This window comes from Pelmatolapia mariae, linkage group LG6, assembly GCF_036321145.2.
Source record: "Pelmatolapia mariae isolate MD_Pm_ZW linkage group LG6, Pm_UMD_F_2, whole genome shotgun sequence".
Taxonomy (NCBI): Eukaryota; Metazoa; Chordata; class Actinopteri; order Cichliformes; family Cichlidae; genus Pelmatolapia; species Pelmatolapia mariae.
Genome location: NC_086232.1, coordinates 21,577,127 through 21,596,096, shown reverse-complemented (window position 1 = coordinate 21,596,096; position 18,970 = coordinate 21,577,127). Strand labels below are relative to the sequence as shown.

The window sequence follows — 18,970 nt, the reverse complement described above, 5'->3', positions numbered from 1 at the left end:
CATGTTAAACACACTGTAATAGCAGAGAAAGGCTAAAAATATTGTTTAATATTAAAATAAAGTATAATATATTGCTCATTAATCTTTTTGGAATATATAAACAAATCATTGCCTTAACGTCTTGGAAATTCACACTATTTTTCCTCAGTTATAATCAGAATGTAGAGTCATATGTGGGTGACCAGATACCAAAAGAATTTTGTGTTTGTGTGGGGCAGTGCTGCCAGGTAGTCTGATATTTTCATATTGAACTTAAAAATAAAAATACATATACTCTGCAGGGTGCCAGATATGCACCTAAAGGCAAAATAAATTATATCTGAAAGCTACTTATCCAACTCTCTTGATGAGTAAAAACAATAAGCCTAAAAGGGGGAGTTGAAGTTTGCTCTTATTGTCTCATACTCTTTATATTATGTGCATTGTCTGTATTTTCAGCTGCTTTTCTGTCTGCTGATCATCACTGGAGTTCAGCAGGGATGCACCCATCAATCGTCATGCTTTTTTTTAAGCCATATCTGATGATTTTGATTATTTATGTGTCACTTCAGGCCACATTTTCCTCTGTGTGAAATTGAAGAAAAACTGTATTTCCCACTGTCTTTTCATTTTCTTTGAAGTAGTTTCTATTAGGGCTGTGCGATATGACCAAAATCTCATATCCCGATATTAAGACATCTATCGTCCGATAACGATATAAAATCACAAAAATGCAACATTTTCTGTAAATTCTGTGAATCGCAGGCAGCTCGACTTGCGTTAAGTGTTTCCAGCTGGGCGTCATGTACCTGGAGTCGAGTGTTTTAACTGATGCATGAAGCTATACATTTTTAGACATAAGTTTTAAGGGCCACCGTTTTCTTTGTGAGTATTTATTACACAGCGTGCTGCGGGGAAAAGTCTGTTCTAACGTTTGAGTCTAAGGTTTCTTTTTTTTAGCACCTGACGGCTCTTTTTTGCTTCTCATCCGTAAATATTCTGCATCTTTCACGTGATTCAGTTTATTTTGAAAAGTCTCAACAGGATCTTGAGCTTTATTGTGAAAGGTTTATGTGGAAAATAAACAAGCGGACACGCCGTGGTTTTACCGTCGTTGTTGCTAACGACAACGCATAAAAACAAGTGCTTGTCTGTCTGTAGTGTGGTTATATTAAATATAAGAGAAAGAGAGAACTTTAAGAAATTAATATAGCCACTACAGTGACCATCAAAATGATGAAAAAATATTGCCGTAAACAGTTTATTTTGCGACACCACGAAACAAACGATAGCGTAAAATGAAACGATAGACGTTTTTATATCGTCATCCGATATATATCGTTATATCGAACAGCCCTAGTTTCTATTACATTCATTTCTGGTGAATTCTTTCCCTGATGGGCACAGATAGGATCAGACAGGCTAACCTCTACTTGAACATATTAAAAATAGTTCCCTGCTTTCTTCACATGCATTAAAAGCCAGACTTTAGAAAACTACAAGTACTGCAGAGCCAGTCAAAATTTAGGACACTGTCTCAACATGTGGAACAAAGGTGACAAGGCCATAAAATGCTGTGCAGTCCCACATAATGAGGGGCATCTGGTCACTCCCCATATACAGGGCCAATAACTGTACTGCTGTGAGAAGTCGGTGCAAAGCCAGCATGATTTCTCCCAATAAAGGTGGGCTTGAGGGGAGGGGGGGGCTCACCTAACAGAATGACTCATTTTTGATCACACCACGATGATTCATGAATACGCAAACTAAATGAACATGCCACCTAAACAGCCTCATAAACTACTACAAGCTACACCCACTTGCACTGATTAACGTGTCGGATGTTTTTTAAGTCCACACAGTGTTATCAGTGTTGCCGGAAACACTGGCTACCACGCGAGGTTTATTACTATCCACGATACAGCGAAGAAGTGGGTTTACGATTAACCTGCTGTGGATGAGGGGAGAGGGAGACCACTGCGATAAGCACAAAGTGGGAATTTCATAGAGATAGGAGGACATCCCTGAGCTACTTTACTTTGGGTCAGCCGTTGAGCTCAGATAGACAGCTAATGTTTTATGTATTGTTATCCACACGAGGCTGGGATCTCTGTGGTGTAACTGAGCCATTCATGATATGGTTGTTGCTCATTAAAGAACAGGAGACCAATTGGGCGTGGGCTCCCTAGCTAGTAGCCGTCAGGCTAACCTTAGCTTCAAATGACATAGCATTACTTAACGTGAGCAGCCCCCCTCCACCCCCTTTCCTTTACTACTGAAAAACCATTTAAGTTCATTTACACAAATTCATAACCATTCAGTCATTTCCCTTAAACATTTTAAGTTGCTTTATAATAACTTGAAGAGTAATTTAGTGCAATACTGTTATTTTTGGCTGGTTTTGAACTTGAATTGGGAGCATCAGTGCTTTTTACCAAGTTGGGCTCATTGGATGTTAACAGTTGACAGTGAGCTAGCAGCTAGCAGCTACAGATAACGGGTTAATTAAAATAAAAAGAAAGTACTATCAACTCACCAGCAATCCCCCCAGCAGCCCCAGTAGTAGTCGTGCTCTTCTACAACGTGCTTCTTCTAATAGGCTTTAAAAAAAAAAGGCGACAAGTCGATCCAAACCGAAACTCGTCCTGGCAGCAAAAAGCAGTCTTATCTCTGCGTTACCAAATCCCCGCTGCAGGGCGATCTCATCACACAACCCCCCCGGCCTGCGGTGTTCACGACTGCTGGCTGTTGTGGTTATCACGATTCTTGATTAATTTGATTCAAAATCAGCGATGAGTAAGAGAGCAGCTTGCAGTGGCGAATAACTGTCTCAGAGGCGGGCGGTCTTAGTTTTTTTCCAGAGAAAAAAGAGCGCTTATGGGAGTGGTAACCGAGCTTGGCAGTCTGCACGGTTCGCACGTAGTCGTTTGTTAGCCCACTACCACAACTAGCACATAGATCCCACCTCCTCCTGCTAGTCGGATCAGCGTGCACAGACCGAGACGGGCAACGCCACTGGAGGTTTTGAGGACAGCCTGTACGAGGGGAGTGATGCTAAGGATGGAGGGAGGGGGGATGCTGCACATGATGATCACGTAGCTGATTGCAAAGCTGCACTCACAAATAATGGTTGGAGTCAGAACCGATGCTAGTTCTCTAAATGATCATAGGTTTCATAGAAGCTGCTGACTTTCAGTGTAGTCATTTCCTGATTTATCGACATAAATATTGAGCTCACCTTTTTGAGGCTTTGAACTTCAAACATTTGTTTTGTTACCGCCCCTTACTGTGCAGCACAAGTTCAATACGGAAGCGTGTAACATTCACATGGTATAAAAAAAGTCCTATCTTCTGAATTAACTAGGTTTTATGTTTTCTAAATATTTTCTTGTAAAAACAGAATACCGTCTCCAACTAAGTTCTGTTTTAATGTTTTAAAATATTTCTATTCCCAAAGAGCAAACACTTACTTGAAAATTTTAATACAGTTTTTCTTGGTTCTCTCGGTTTTCTTGCTGAATTACTAAATTCACTTGTAATAACAACACTTTGAGTTTTGTGACAAAACTTTTAATGGTTGAGTAAACTTCAAATACATATTACAAAATTGTTTTAGCTCCGGTCAAGCAATAATATCTCCATTTCTGTACATTCTGTAACCATAATGACAAAAAAGTAAAGCTACACTTATTTTAAATTATTATTTTATGTGGCACATGAGTAACTTACATTGGCTTTCATTTATTTTATACTGAGTATTATATGCATTGTAGTTCATTATATACTGAATGTAACAACTTTCAAAGCTTACTAGGTCACAAAACATTGGAAAGACCTTATATGAATTACATATCTCTTTACATGTTAGCCTGAATTTTAAATAACTAATGAACCGTATTATAGTGCACATTTGCTTTTAGCTACAACATATTTATTTCCTTTTGCTGTTTTAGTCCCTGCAGGTGGTATTATTATGTGTGTTTTACTTTGATTTGGTTGTGAAAGTTGTGCTCAGATCCTCAAGGTAGGGTTAGACTTAAAAGAATTTAAAGTAAAAATGTCCACATGGAGAAGAAGCAGACACCCTTCAGCATTATTAATGTTATTCAAACCTACAATTGTTTGTAATCTATCTCTAAATATCTAAAAGAAACAACTATTATTAGTCATTAAACCATCCAACATTATACTTTATTAGAAGGTGAAATGTTAGTAGTTCAATATAATGTAAAATTCCTAAATATTTTTGCCATTGCTAGCCTAAAACATTTATATAGGATTCGTTATTTTAAGAAGCAAATCAAAAAGACAGAATAATTTCTTTGCTGTAAAGAACCAGCACAGGTTCTAAAGCAGGGGTCCCCAATCCCAGTCCACGAGGGCCTGTGTCCCTGCAGGTTTTAGATCTCACCCTGGGTCAACACACCTGAATCACATGATTAGTTCATCACCAGGCCTCTGGAGAACTTCAAGACATGTTGAGAAGGTAATTTATCCATTTAAATCAGCTGTGATGGATCAAGGACACATCTAAAACCTACAGGGACACCGGCCCTCGTGGACTGGGATTGGGGACCCCTGTTCTAAAGTGAACCCTTGTTTTTAAGGGTGGTTGTAATAGCAGCAAACATTGTTTATTCATGTCTGCTGTAGTGAACTGCATGCTCAGGTTTTTCTCAGATTTAAAAATAAATGTGGTTCTTGTCCTTTCTTTTTTAGTGAGAGCAGAGAAGCAGAGCCGTAACTGGCAGTAATATCTTAAAACGACATAATTTGGAGATCAGTGCCTAATTTTAGGTTAATTTTTACAGCACAGAAAGGGAAGTGGGGATTTTCTCTGAAATCAGTTTTATTTTAATGAAATCTAAAATGATAATAATACATGACAGAGCTTTAGAGACTTTTTGGTAGGTGATTCATGCTCCATCAGATTACTAACCTCTTGATTTCCTTTGCTGCTAAAGCACTGACAAGCAAAACCTGTTGCAAGGGCTCTTCTTTCTTTGTTTATTTATTTTTATAACAAGTCTCATCCCTCCTTATCAGCCAATGTTCGGCCTGAGGTCCTCAGATAAGATCATCTTTGAAAACTACTTTTTAAAAGATTATTTGTAGCAGTTAGTCTATGTTTGTGTTTCCGTCTGTATTTAGCATATTGCAGATGTTCAGTTTTTATCTTGTTCCTCTTACCCTGGTTTATGAGGTCAGTTTATGAGTTTTATCTACATGTCTCTGTTCTGTTTGTTCAAATAGATTTTTTTTTCATTTTATGGCAAATACCAGATTTGATTATTAAACTTGAGCACATAAAACTAAATAAAATATGTCAACTTTAAGGGTTTTTTTTAACATATAAAAGTATATGTATTTGCAGGCTAAGAATTATTTATCCACCCACAGGTGACAAAATGCCGTCATTGGCACAAAAATGAGATTTAAACACAACAAAAGAAAATTAGTTACTTTGAAAACTTTAACTGTAACTCATTCTACACTCTTATGGTGTTAGCAAGACTATCGTTATCGTCATTGCAATTTGCCATTCATTCACAGTAGTAACGGAGTTAAAGGTTGTGGGAGGTTGGCATGTTACTTCTGCTGAAGCTCGTTGCCAGCTCCTGACACACATTTCAGCACTTCCTTCCAAGAAATATGAACACCGTATCCAGGAAGCCACACTTTGGCCACCCAGCCCGGCACTTCATTTCCTTTGAAACTAGTGGAAGAGCACGACCATTCCCCGATGCACATCACCATGAGCGCATGTCAATGAGGTGCCAATGACAGGGCCGCATTGTGAGATGGGAGCAGAGTGGGAGTGCCATGTGACACTCCTGAATGGGCTGCCGGGGGTTGGCTGGGGGAGGAGGATGGCAGCATCCACAAAAGCCCATTGAAGGATTGCAGACTAGGTACAAGTCTGGCACTGGTCCTCCTTCCCTTCCATGGGACAGCAGGAGGAGGCTGCTGCTTGGTACTGCCTGAATGGTGGGATTATTTCGGAAGAATTGGAGAGAGGAGGTTTATTATCACCGTATTACACTTCCTCCAGTATGTCGATGGCCATTATGCCCAGATCTGCATATACACTACTGTCTTGTGTGCTTCACCAGCATAGAAAAGACTGTTGTGTTAACGTGTTTTCAGCAGCACAAATGAGCATTGTGGTAAATGGCCCATAATGTGAGCCATGCACACACGCTTGCATACATCCACCCTGTACCACGGGCTTAAGTAACTGTGACACTCCTGTAAGTCTACTTTTAGCCATAAAATCACTTTGTTCAATCACCATAAACTGATACGTATGTTTAATGACTTGTAAAACATGCTTGAAGTTTGATATATTTTTTGTAAAAAAGTAAATTTACCATGGTTTACTATGTCTAATGATCCTGGCAGTGTTTGTAAAACGAAAGCTTGCATAGAGGAAATAACCAGTAGTAACTAATGGTAAATGGTCTGTCATTTTTATAGTGCCTTTCTAGTCAAACTGAGCACTCAAAGTACTTTTTACTACAAGTGTCATTCACCCAGCCACACGCATGTTTCATGCAGCACTTTTATATGTGCCTAAGCACTTTGTCTAACATTCACACTCTCACTCACACTCCGATGGATTCAGTATCTTGCCTAGGTCTACTTGGTGTGCAGAAAATCATAGCAAATCTCAAATGTACTGTAGCAGCGTGAACTATGACATATTATGGAGTTTGCAGATTGCCACAGCTTTTTGGATAATTAAGAATGAAAACCAGAGTTAAGTATCAACAAAAAACAAAACAGATTTATTACAATACTTGAAGCCTTTATAGTACACGACATAATTGTCAATCGGGGCAATATTTTTCAAAGATTTTCACCCTGTTTTATTTCTTGAGGTTACAGGAATCTATCACAATCCACAAGTCCAGTCCAGGGCAGAGAAACATACCTTTGCTTGGTGTAACTTGTGACTGGCCCTCATGGCAGAGTCGTATTAATGCATATTTGCTTCCCTCCAGTGGTGATGATGGTGAATTACACAGGACCCAAACTATTTCACATGTGAAGACGCTGTACATCCACTGCACAGAAAGACTGTCACACTCACTGTACGTGAGAAAAATACAAACAGGAAAACACCAATTATTATTTGACATAATACCACCTTTCAAAAATGATAAGATATTTTAAAAAACGCTTTTTTTATTAGTTGTACCAGAAAGGGATCAAGACAAAATGTAAAAACACAGGCTAATTAAATTTCAAGGGTTAAATAGCATATATGATATATGATAAAAAGATTGTTTAAAATAAGGCAGCACTGGTTGATAGCGGATTAAAAGCAACAGTAAACAGATACGCCTTAAGGCCCAGTTGTATCCCAGATACAGTGCATTAAAAACTTAATGTGTAGTTTTGACTCTTAGAGAAAGTAAGCAGACCCGTCCACATGAGTCTGGATGCTTCATAACAGATCAGCACGAATGGGGATTTTCAGTGCTTTACTGTATAAACCAAAAACAGACATTTAAAGTCAATGTGAGAAAAGAATGGGGCAAACTGTGTTAAATTAATAAAAAGCCAAAGTTCAGTATGATATCACTTCATTGTGCTTTCTTACCAGCAATTACAGTGCCAGTGACACTTTAACACAAGGGAAGCTGGGACTTTTACACAGAGAAAGTCATCTCAAACATACCAGAAGGAAGGTTAGAAAACATCAGTAGGAAACATGAAAGGAATGTTAAAGTTATTGGACGGATTTATCCCCAGCAATGCTGAACTTTGCCTGTAGAGGGCAGAGTTGTGGTTTTTAGGCTGTGCTGCACTCAAAAAATGGGAAACCTGAAGGATTTAGTTTATGTTGGATCTAAAATATTTTTGAGAACATTAATGCAGTATTTCTATATTTCTGTGTTTGAGGACAGACCATATTTTCTGTCCTGAAACTGAAATATTAATAAAAAATATCATTTTTGTGTCCTAAAATGCTTCAGTTAAAACAGCAACGTGTTATATGTTACATACTGTTGCCCTTTGCCCTCTGACATTATAACTTGTTGCATGTATCCTTTCAGAGGATGAAATTGGGTGTGATGTATTCATTCAAAGGTGCTGCTGTCACTCTGTGTTTACATTTCAGAGACAAGTTGTTCTTGTACTTGTGCAAGTACAGTTGCCCTGCCCGCTTGGGTGTGTTAGCACTATACAGTCTTGTCGTTTACATGCGTAGATATTAAAATGCAAAACTTAGAGCAGCAATAAAATAGTTAATATATACATGCAGTTTAAAAAATGTGCAGAATATAAACAGATGACTGTATTTATGTGGCATATTGTCTACGGTAGCAACAGGAAAATGAATGTTGCTGTATTTTAATGGGATATAGTCTCAAGAAGTTAATAATAATACTTTGGTATTTCTTAACCATAACAAGCATAATTAATTTGAACTCAGAATTTGACAAAAAAAAATTACATTCCTGCTACTTTGTTGTAAATAAATATGGTAAAAATTTGATATCTGCTTTCCATAAATGATTTATCTTGTGAAAATAGACGGTTTGTAGTTGTATTAAAGTTTTTTAATGAGTTTTCAGCAGTGTCAGTCGTGCTTTACCATCACTGGCATCATTGATAGCATACTGTATGTTAGCTGGTGGGCTGTCAGCTACCTCACAAAACAAATGAATCGAGTCTCACCAGCTGTCATTAAGGATGCCTGAGGCTAGGGTGGGGGGATTCCCATTCCTGCCACTCCCCACTGCCGTAAATAAATAAAACAGAAGAGATTAACAAGAGGAGCCCACGGAGAGTGTATAGTGCTCCTCTTGGGAAAACCAATGTGTTTGGCACAGCAAAGCATTTAGACCATTATTCTGCTTGCTACAACTGCCGGACAGGACGGGTGTTTAAAAAAAAATGAAATAAAATAAAGGATGCCTGGAGCTCAACTGAACTTAAACTATGATAGAATGAAAACTGTGCCTTCTTTTTCAGCATCCCAAACTTGCCCTATTGGACTGTGATTTGGTGACAGTGGAGGACATCTGAGTACTTATCGTACTGGAAGCAGCCAACAGAAGATGGGTAAACTGTGGTCCTGAAGGGATGGACGTGATCAGCTCCAAGCAGTTGACCATTCACATTTGACCTCTGGCATCGATGAGGCATTTTCACCCATTAGAACTGCGGCTCACTGGATAATTTCTATTTTTTTCCAGGCTATTCTGTGTAAACCATAGAGATGGTTGTGTGGGAAAATCCCAGTAGACCAGCACTTTCTGAAATGGTGCGTTTACACCATTCACCATGCCGCATTCAAAGTCACTTAAATCACCTTTGTTCCTCATTCTCATGCTCAGTTTGAACATCAGCAGGTTGCCTTGACTATGTCTACATGGTCAAATGCATTGAGATACTGCTACATAGTCCTATTTTATATGAGGTTTTAAAATGCGTCATTGTGTTGTGGCTCTTTAATAACACTGTTATTGTCCAACTTTAACCTCTTAGGAGTCCACCTTCTTTTCATTAAAAGTTTGTGCTGCTGTGCAGATCACCCATGTTCAAGACTTTGTTTACAAAGCCGACGAGCTGTGATTAAAAACTTGAAGAGCATGCAGCATGTGAGAGAGTCAGCATCTCCTGCAGTTTCTGTGACATTTAGAATCAGCAAGGTTGTTCAGCTGCAGTGCGTGTTTTGTAACAAGAGAGGCCTACAGTCAAATAACTCCCCCAGTGCTCCCAGTGGGATACACATAGCAGAGTGGCTTGTAACGAGGCGGCATATCCAGTGACAAACACAGCAAACACAGCCCAGATGGAAACAACAGTGTGTTTGTTGACCTCACATGGATCAAAGAATGAAGGAGGGCGAGTACTAGCGATGCACAACTGTAGCTGTAATCCTTCTGTCCATTTTCTCTTGCTTAACCAATTCAGGCTCGGGAGGGGGGCTGAAGACTATCCCAGCTGTCATAGGACGAAAGACAGGGTACAGAACAGCCTGTAGCAGGGCTAACAGATAGAGACAGGCAATCATTCACACCTACGGCCAATTTAGAATTGCCGGTTAACTCATGCATGGATTGTGGGAGGGAGCCAGAGAGCCCAGAGAGAGCCCACACAGGCATGGAGAGAACATGCAGCCTCCACACAGAAAAGCCCCAGCTGGCCATGGATTCAAACATAGCACCTTCTTGCTGTGAGGCGACAATGCTAACCGGCACACCATCATCTGTAGCTATGAGTTAAATCTAATTCAGAGTCTGCAATCTATTTTTTTGCTTCGTGGCTTCATTTTGAACATGTTAAAATACAATAACAACAACAATAATTATAATAATAAATTTAAGTTCAAAAAGGAGTAGGAAGAAACATATGCTTATTTAATCCCACCAACTTTCTACAATTCAGTAACTACTAATCATTACATTTGTTTCTCCAAAAGTTGAATCTGTTCATCTGGACGTAGCGTTTTGTGGGAGAAACGTTTCGTCACTCATCCAAGTGACTTCTTCAGTCTCAGCTGACTGCAGGTTTCCCCAAACCTTATAAACAGTACATTTGCATAATGACTGAAACCAGCCCACTGAAGGAACAATGGGCTGTGAGGTCAGTTCCTTAATCATAATTATGCAAATTCTCATGACCATTGATCAACAATCACTGACCAAAACCCACTGATCAAAGAACACTGATCAATGGCCATGAGTACCATTCACAGAGATCCAGGAGAGAAGGACAACCGCCGCCCAAGCGAAAACCTGTAGTGATCCCGTATGTGTCAGGAGTATCGGAACAGTTGAGACGCATTTTTTCTAAACACCGGGTCTCTGTGGCTTTTAAACCCCAAAACACGCTGCGCCAAAAACTGGTCCACCCCAAGGATCGGGTCCCCCGACACAAACAGAGTAACATAGTGTACGCTGTTAAGTGCCAGGAGGATTGCCAGGATTTATACATCGGGGAAACCAAACAACCTCTAGCGAAGCGGATGGCACAACACAGAAGAGCAACCTCATCAGGCCAGGACTCTGCAGTCTATTTATACCTACAGGCCAGTGGACACTCTTTCAATGATGAGGATGTACACATCCTGGACAGGGAGGAACGCTGGTTTGAGCGCGGAGTCAAGGAGGCCATTTACGTGAAGAGGGAAAGACCATCCCTGAATCGAGGAGGGGGCCTAAGGGTACATCTTTCGCCATCTTACAATGCTGTGATTGCAGCCATTCCCCAACTCTCTGTGAATGGTACTCATGGCCATTGATCAGTGTTCTTTGATCAGTGGGTTTTGGTCAGTGATTGTTGATCAATGGTCATGAGAATTTGCATAATTATGATTAAGGAACTGACCTCACAGCCCATTGTTCCTTCAGTGGGCTGGTTTCAGTCATTATGCAAATGTACTGTTTATAAGGTTTGGGGAAACCTGCAGTCAGCTGAGACTGAAGAAGTCACTTGGATGAGTGACGAAACGTTTCTCCCACAAAACGCTACGTCCAGATGAACAGATTCAACTTTTGGAGATTTACTTTCCTGGATGATTGAGAATGCATCAAGACATTACATTTGTTTCCTTGTTTATGCCCTATCCTATCACAAATCCTTCTTTTCAATTTGTTACATTTATTTGGCTTTAATTCCAAGTAACATGCCAAGAGATAAACAAATATACAAATACATAATCACATACAAAAGTATACACACACATATACATACACATACATGTCCATACAACACATATGTCAGAACACCCAGTCAAAGCCCTACCTCCTCCTTGAACTTTGCGAGAACTATATTTCTGTATCGGTTTTCCTCACTGAGCCTGTTCCTCAGCTTCATTTAACTTTTGAGAGTGGGAAATTTAATTCCCCCCTTAAATTGTATCCACCATCTCTTTTGGACAACAAAAGGATGACATTATGAGGAAGTAGGTTGTTTACTGTTCCATACATAATTTGTGTCATAATTTTAGATGCAGCACATCATACCACTTTTTTTAGGCTTTATAACAATTGTTCTGTTTCACAGGATTCCAAAATGCAGCAGGTCACTGCTTCTTCTGATAAACTCTACATTTAATCACTTCCAATCAGAGACATGCTGGCAGGATGGAAAATGAAGTCATTATTTTTCTAGACATTGTCGTAAGTTGAACTGCAAAAGAAAAAGAAAAAAAATGAGTTAGTTAATTAGCTCTATACACTCTTGTCTTTTACATGGGTAGATGTTAAAATCTATCTATCTAGATAGATAGATAGATAGATAGATAGATAGATAGATAGATAGATAGATAGATAGATAGATAGATACCATGGTATTTTTCCATGACAGAGCACCAAAAATAACTGCTTTAAGGGGAAAAATACAGTAATTATATTTTAAATCCTTCTTATTTGTAATATACTGCCCTCCCAAACTTTTTGTCTGAGGTGTTGCTTCTGTTTTTAGCTGATGATTGGAAATGGGTTCACAGCTGCACTTCAGTGAAACACTGCATCTGGGTGTTGGTCACTCATCCTTTTCCTGGACTTCTAAAATAACCTCAACATGTGTGCAGGTCAGGTCAGCAGGTTACAGCTAGCTTCCCCCTGCCCTGTAGGAGCACCGGATGACACACTGCAAAGAGCCTGGATGCTAATGTGATTACCATGCGTCATTTTTTTGTTCTTCAGGCTAAAGATAAAGCAGGAAATTGTATTCACTATCATTCCCGTCACTCTACATGTCTATCTTTGTCTACTTCCTACCTCCTGAAACTCAACATCCATCTTAGTGCTTATTTTATCTTTATGTAGCGACCCATTGAAGTGATTGTATCAGGAACCGCTTTTTTCACCTTGACTTATGCTGTTTTTTTCTACTGATTAAGTAAACAAGAGCTATTGTTTTAATAAATGAATTTATAGAGGTGTTAGCAGAAGGATGCAGCAATAATCTTTTTTCTTGGCTAAGCTAACTACCTAGTGCCAGTTGCTTTATATTTAGAGTACAAATAAATTTGTACAACATTACTCAAAAAGCAAGCCTTATAGCATGATCTTAGTTTCTTCAGTTTGCTGTATTTGCTATAATGTAGATGTTTTGATTTTATAAGCCATGCCAACTTCATAGGCTGCAAGCCCTGTTGTTTGACAACAGGAGTGTCAAACATAAAGCCCAGGGGCTAGAATCGGCCCAGCAAAAAGTCCAATCTGCCCCGCTGGGTGTCTTTGGAAAATGTGAAGGCACAGATTTTTTTTACTTTTAACTGTATTTTCATAAATTTTACAGCTTTTCCTACTATTAAAGACCTCTCCTATTATTCATACTACACCAAAGAAATTAGAAGTCATTTTGGCATCTCTTCATTGGCACCCTGTTTAATTTAAATGTTGGGAGTAATTATTATATAGCATAGTAACAGTCACACCTGTTCATATTCCAATGGGCGTCAGTATCTTGCCCAAGGCATCCATAATGGAGCCAGGAATCAATCCACTAAGTGATTAGTAGATGCTCTACCTCCAGGTCAGGCTGACTGGTTTGTGAGAGCAATATGTCAACTGTCAAGTTGAGAACTACGCTGTGAGCAGGATTTGAACCTGCGCAGGGAAACCCCATTGGATTTCGAGTCCAACGCCTTAACCACTCGGCCATCACAGCTGCGAGTTAGCACCTTTCCCCTCACATACAAGGTCTTAAATAATGAGGTTTTAAATAATAAGGCCAAATCTTGTCTTGAGGTGCTCATAGTGCCATATCACTCCAATAAAGTACTGTTGGGGCTTCCCATGATGCACGGAGTGTTTCGTGTTCACTCACCTTTTTTCATTCACTATGCGCTTACATACCTCTTCATTTAATCAGTAGTTTTTATTTCTATCTGGCTCTCTTCCACAACATGTTTTTTGCCCTGTCTTTGCTCCCATCATCCCCATCTGGTTGCAGGTGGCTGCCCTGCGCTGAGCCTGGTTCTGATGGAGGTTTCTTCCTGTTAAGAGAGAGTTTTTCCTTTCCACGGCCGCCAAAGCTCTTTCTCAAAGGGGGTAATTTCATTGTTGAGGTATCTTTGTATTATTGTAGGTTCATTACCTGACAATATAAAGCACCTATTTGGCATAAATAAAATGTCATTGATTTAAGTAACAGATAAACACCTAAAACACAGAAAAATTGCCATGTTTTTTTCTTTTAACTATATTGTCTATGGAAATTTCTGCTCCTAACAATGAAATTTTCTGTGAATTTATGCAGACTGTCTGGGTAATTTACAATAAAAAATGTTGCAGAACATTTTCTGTAACTTTACACGTGTTTATTCGTAGATACCTCACCTGCTTTTCTTTTACTAACTGCAACTGAATGTGTAATTAAACATCTTTACACCACAGAAAGGGAGTTTCACTGGTTGGGCCCACTTAAGTTTAGACGGGGTTTAATATGGCCCTCGATGTAACATGAGTTTGACATCTCTGCTCTAGAATTTCTTTTTCAGAGATTCAAAGAGATAAAGAGTTACAGAAAGTTGTAGTTATAAGGTTAAGAAGCACAAAATAATAATTTTGTTCTTCAGACTTCAGCAATTGGATCACCGGAACTCTTAAGGGATTTTACCTGCCAATACGTTGAGTAAGCTGCAGACATTTGAGTCCTTGCTGCCTAAAGGAGGGACTGGTCACCCTTATCATTCTGTCAAGCTGCTACATGGGATCCCATAAAATCCGGCATAGACAGTCCAGGTGACTGAATAGTTCTTGCGTGGTTTAGATGTTTGCTTTGTGTCATTGGGTCAGCTATCAGGCTTTACTTTTGTCTCAAATCTTCTTTTCAGACAAATGCACCAAACTGTGACTGTTGTGAAAGCAACCCTGTTTTACCCTTCTTGTAAAGAAGACTTTTACAGCTCTGCAAAGAAGCAGCATCGTCTGGCTATTATTAGGCTAATATTTGAGGAGCTCCAGAGCATTTGTTTCTCTATAGACTCTGACATATTGTCTCTGTTCTCAGATCTGTGCAGCACCTCCCACTTTACTTTCTATTCTGGTTCGAGCCAGTTTGTGCTGTCCTGTGAAGAGAGTAGTACAAACTGTTCAATGAAGTGGAAATTCCTGGAAAGTTTTATCTTTTTTTTTTCCATTTTGTGATCACATTCAAGCACACACCGTCTCTGAAAGCTATATCTTGCTTAATCAGTACAGCAGCTTTTAGCTGGGTTAACATAAATTGAAAAGTGCCTTTTGATTGCTTAGTTGGAGTAAAAATGTGACAAAATCATACTCCAGAATACAGGAGTGATGCTAAAAATGGTCCCATTCATTAGATGTTTTATTTTTTAAATAATTAGGAATTTATGATAAATGTTCTGTTTTTGTTTTGGGTTTTTTTTTTTTTCATTTTTAAAGCTAAAAAGAAGACACAAAGAAAGAAATGAATTATATGACAGCAGTTGGAATAATGGGAATGTAAAGACAAACAATCCATTATAGGCACAAACCGAATGAACCCTTCTGTTGTTTCAGATGAATAAAAAACAAAAACAAAAAGCTAGGCTGGACGTGTTCCTCTTCCCTCAGTATTTTCCTTTATCCTGTTTGCTTTTTAGTTTGGGTCAACAGACATCTTTAGCTTAAAAAAATGCATCATTGCAGCATGTTCCGCTGATTCAGATGGAGAAGTAAAAATGGGCCAAGGAATTGAATATGCTGAGTAGAAACAAACATCCAAGTGAACAGACACTGACAAAGTAAGCAGCTCAGTGTTACCACAGTGTACTTGCTACTGATCTGATGTATTTACAGAAATCCATCCATGTTTCTATGCTTGATTTTCTGGAGCGCAAAAACAGAAGCCTTTAAAAAAGCCACCAGCTGTTAGACTGGAACTACCAGATTAGACTAAAGACAAACAAACAAAAAAATAGAGTGAGACAAACCACATACAACACTGTATAAGAGATTGCAGCTGTTCATTTGGTGCAAATCTCTGCTGGCATTATATCAAAAATGTCAAAAATGTCCTTATGTAGATTTTTTTCACTATGCAATTTTTTAAAAAAAGGAGTGGTATTGTTATTATTTTATTGTAGGGGTACATATAAATACTAAAGTATTGTTTGGTCTGTGATTTTCAGCCCATTTGTAGTTTGTTGGTAAGAAACACAAAGCAGCCATAATATCTGATATAGATAAAAACCTTCAGGGGTATAACATGTACGCATGTGCTGATTTTGTTTGCTAAACTCCTGATCATGTAGGATGAAGTTTTCCCCTCATAAGAGCCATTTAGTTCTGTCTCTTATATTTTTACATGTTACATGTGTGTTCCCTCACATGTAATATGACATTGTCACTTTTTAACAATGCTTTCCTCCAAAACTCCTTTTGTTTTAATCACAGGGGAGATCGTTACTGGTTCGGTGCAGACTCCTTTAATCCTGCAGCTTCATAGATTCATAGGTTCTTTGTAAATGTACAGTTTTTAGTATGGTCGCATATACCGTCTTTATTCTATAATCAAACCTGCATTAACCTGAAGCTGTGATTCAGAGATGTTCATGGTTGCCATGCCTTTGTTTGTTTTTGGCCATGGTTTTCTTTGCTTGACAGTGACTTCAAATGGGAACACAGTGGCCTCTAAAGCTAAATTAAATTAGCACATCGAGATCATGCGGAGAAAATATTCAGATAATCTCAGCACAGACGTAGTTCAGAAAAGCAAAGCAGTACTTCTAATGGGAAGTCTTTATTTCCAAAAGCATGAATCTGGAGACAGCCACAAACCTGATGAAAACAGGTTAACTGTAGAAGAAATAAAAAGAAATAAAAGAAACTGAGAAATAAAAAATAAGAATCTCCCGCCCTTTCACTCTTACTTTAGCTGATGTTTAGAAACCCAGATGTGCATTTATTGAAAACACAATTCTAAATAGGGTAATTTAATCACCCCTTTCGGATTCATGTTCACTATAAAGACTTCTTTTAGTAACACTTCTTTCACTTCCTATATCCTACCAAGCACATGTCCTTGCTTTATGTTTTTTTTATGAAATAAAAAGTAAGAAGGAGGGAGGCCAGGATAGATTTTTACTGCTTTGGTATAATAGTCTAAACTGAGCTGTGTTATTCTTTTGGACCTTCTCAACAGGCAGTTTAATAGTTAACATGTTTGATATAAGGCAACTTGAGACTAGAGAGAGTTGAGGAGGAGGGAAGCATCAGTTTCAGCGAGCAGGGAAAGATTTGGCCGAAACACTTCGTCACAGGGCTCCTTGTTACACTACAACAACAGAAAACTCAGACCTCTGGCCAAGACCTGTTGCATAACCGGTGGTGTGATAGTATGCACAAAAGGGAGTGAAACAGAGTAAGGGGCAGCAGGGATGAAAGGATACAAAGGAAAATGGAGCTGACAGTGAAGTCTCTGGAGAATTAACGCCTGCCGTGATTAGCACTTAAAACTTATACATTCCCATAGATGCTTTAACATGCTGTGGTGTGATTATATGATATTACTTAACTTAGCCTAGTCATGACATGAAAAATATCTATCTAAAATCTTCAGATGTCACTTTAAGTTGTGTAAATGTATGCAAAGAGAGTCATTCATGGTGTGAATGTGTCTAATTTTATACTGCGGTAAGACACAGCGGATGCTCTGCTTTGTTCTTGGACCACTCGTAAATGCAGCGGAAGCATAATCTGTGCAGGCAGCGGTCCAGGTGGGAAATGTTGCTGAATGCTTCCAAACAGATGGGGCACTTGGAGTCAGGTCACACCTCTGCAGACGTCATTTCAACTGATTTTTTTCTGCCATTCTTGGCTCGGATGCAGGCCGATCTTGAATGCTGATATGATCTGACGCAATAACACAAATGAAATATAAATTAATTAGTAATTTGGAAATACTCACATTTACCAGAAAAAGGCACTTTATTGAGTGGCTCACATTAAATTACACCCTAATGTTCTGTGATATTCATATTGTTATATATCATGTAACATAAACAAACCCTGAGACATGTCTGTACATATACACAGGAAAGGTCTGCAATTGTTAGCATGCTAACTGCTGCCAGTGGTAAAACCAGTAATACAAGTAATCTGTGAAAATGTAACCACATTAGTTTCAGTGAAAAGCACTGCTTATGACTAGCCTGTCCTTTGTGTTAGTGCTAATGTCCTATCACAATCATGATAATCCTGTATGTGACAGAGACATTCTCAGGACTATAAAGCAAGCTTGAAGGTCCTGCCACAGCATTTTTCAATCAGGTTGAGGTCTGGACTTGACTGTGTCGTTGCAACACCTTCATTATTTTAATTTTCAGCTATACTGGTGTAGATTTATTGACATGCTCGGATCATTGTCTTGTTTGTCTTTGGTATACAGAGGAATTCATAGTCAATTCAAGGTAACTGCAAGGTGCCCAGATCCTGTGTGCTGATATGCTGTGCTTAGTGTTAAAATGGCACTCTGTATTATTTCCTAAAAGCCCCACTTTGGTCTGTCCATAGGACATTGTCCCAGAAGTCTTTGTTTGTTACGTTTGTTAAGATTCAACGTTACAAAACTACACCATGCTAAGTGCTCTTTCAGAGAGAAGAGGTTTTCTCCTGGCAGTCCTTCCAAATAATCTACACTTGTTCCATTCTTTTCTAATTGTACTTGAACTTTAATTTTTAACACGCCAACTGAGGTCTGTAGAGTCTGAGATGGGGTTTTTACAGTTTCTCTGAGCATTGCTCACTGGGATCTTGGGGTGAATTTGCTGGGACCTCCACTGTCAGGAAGACTGTGGCATTGTGATGACACACACCTGAATGCTCCAGACCAGCAAACTGACAATACTTGGTCTTTTAGAGAGATGCTCACACATGCTGATGATTTGTTAATAAAGTCTATTTTAGTAACATCAGCTGTTATTTAGCCTCTTAACTCCTAATGGAAGCAATTAGAATCAGAATACTTTATTAATCCCTAAGGAAAATATGTAAACATTTGTTTGCAAGAAATGTGT

General features: G+C 38.9%; 1 protein-coding gene and 1 non-coding gene across 2 annotated transcripts in view; both read right to left on the bottom strand.

Annotated features, from left to right (window-relative positions):
• The window catches only part of rnf24 (ring finger protein 24), a 31,877-nt gene extending 28,889 nt beyond the window's left edge, over nucleotides 1–2,988 (bottom strand). The window contains exon 1 of the mRNA XM_063476183.1: nucleotides 2,516–2,988. The gene's annotated coding sequence lies outside the window, so the exon portion shown is untranslated. The remainder of the gene's footprint in view (nucleotides 1–2,515) is intronic.
• A 10,547-nt stretch (nucleotides 2,989–13,535) lies between these two features.
• Nucleotides 13,536–13,617, bottom strand: trnas-cga (transfer RNA serine (anticodon CGA)). Its single transcript has one exon. It is a non-coding gene; the product is annotated as a tRNA-Ser (tRNA).
• Between the last annotated feature and the right edge of the window lie 5,353 nt (nucleotides 13,618–18,970).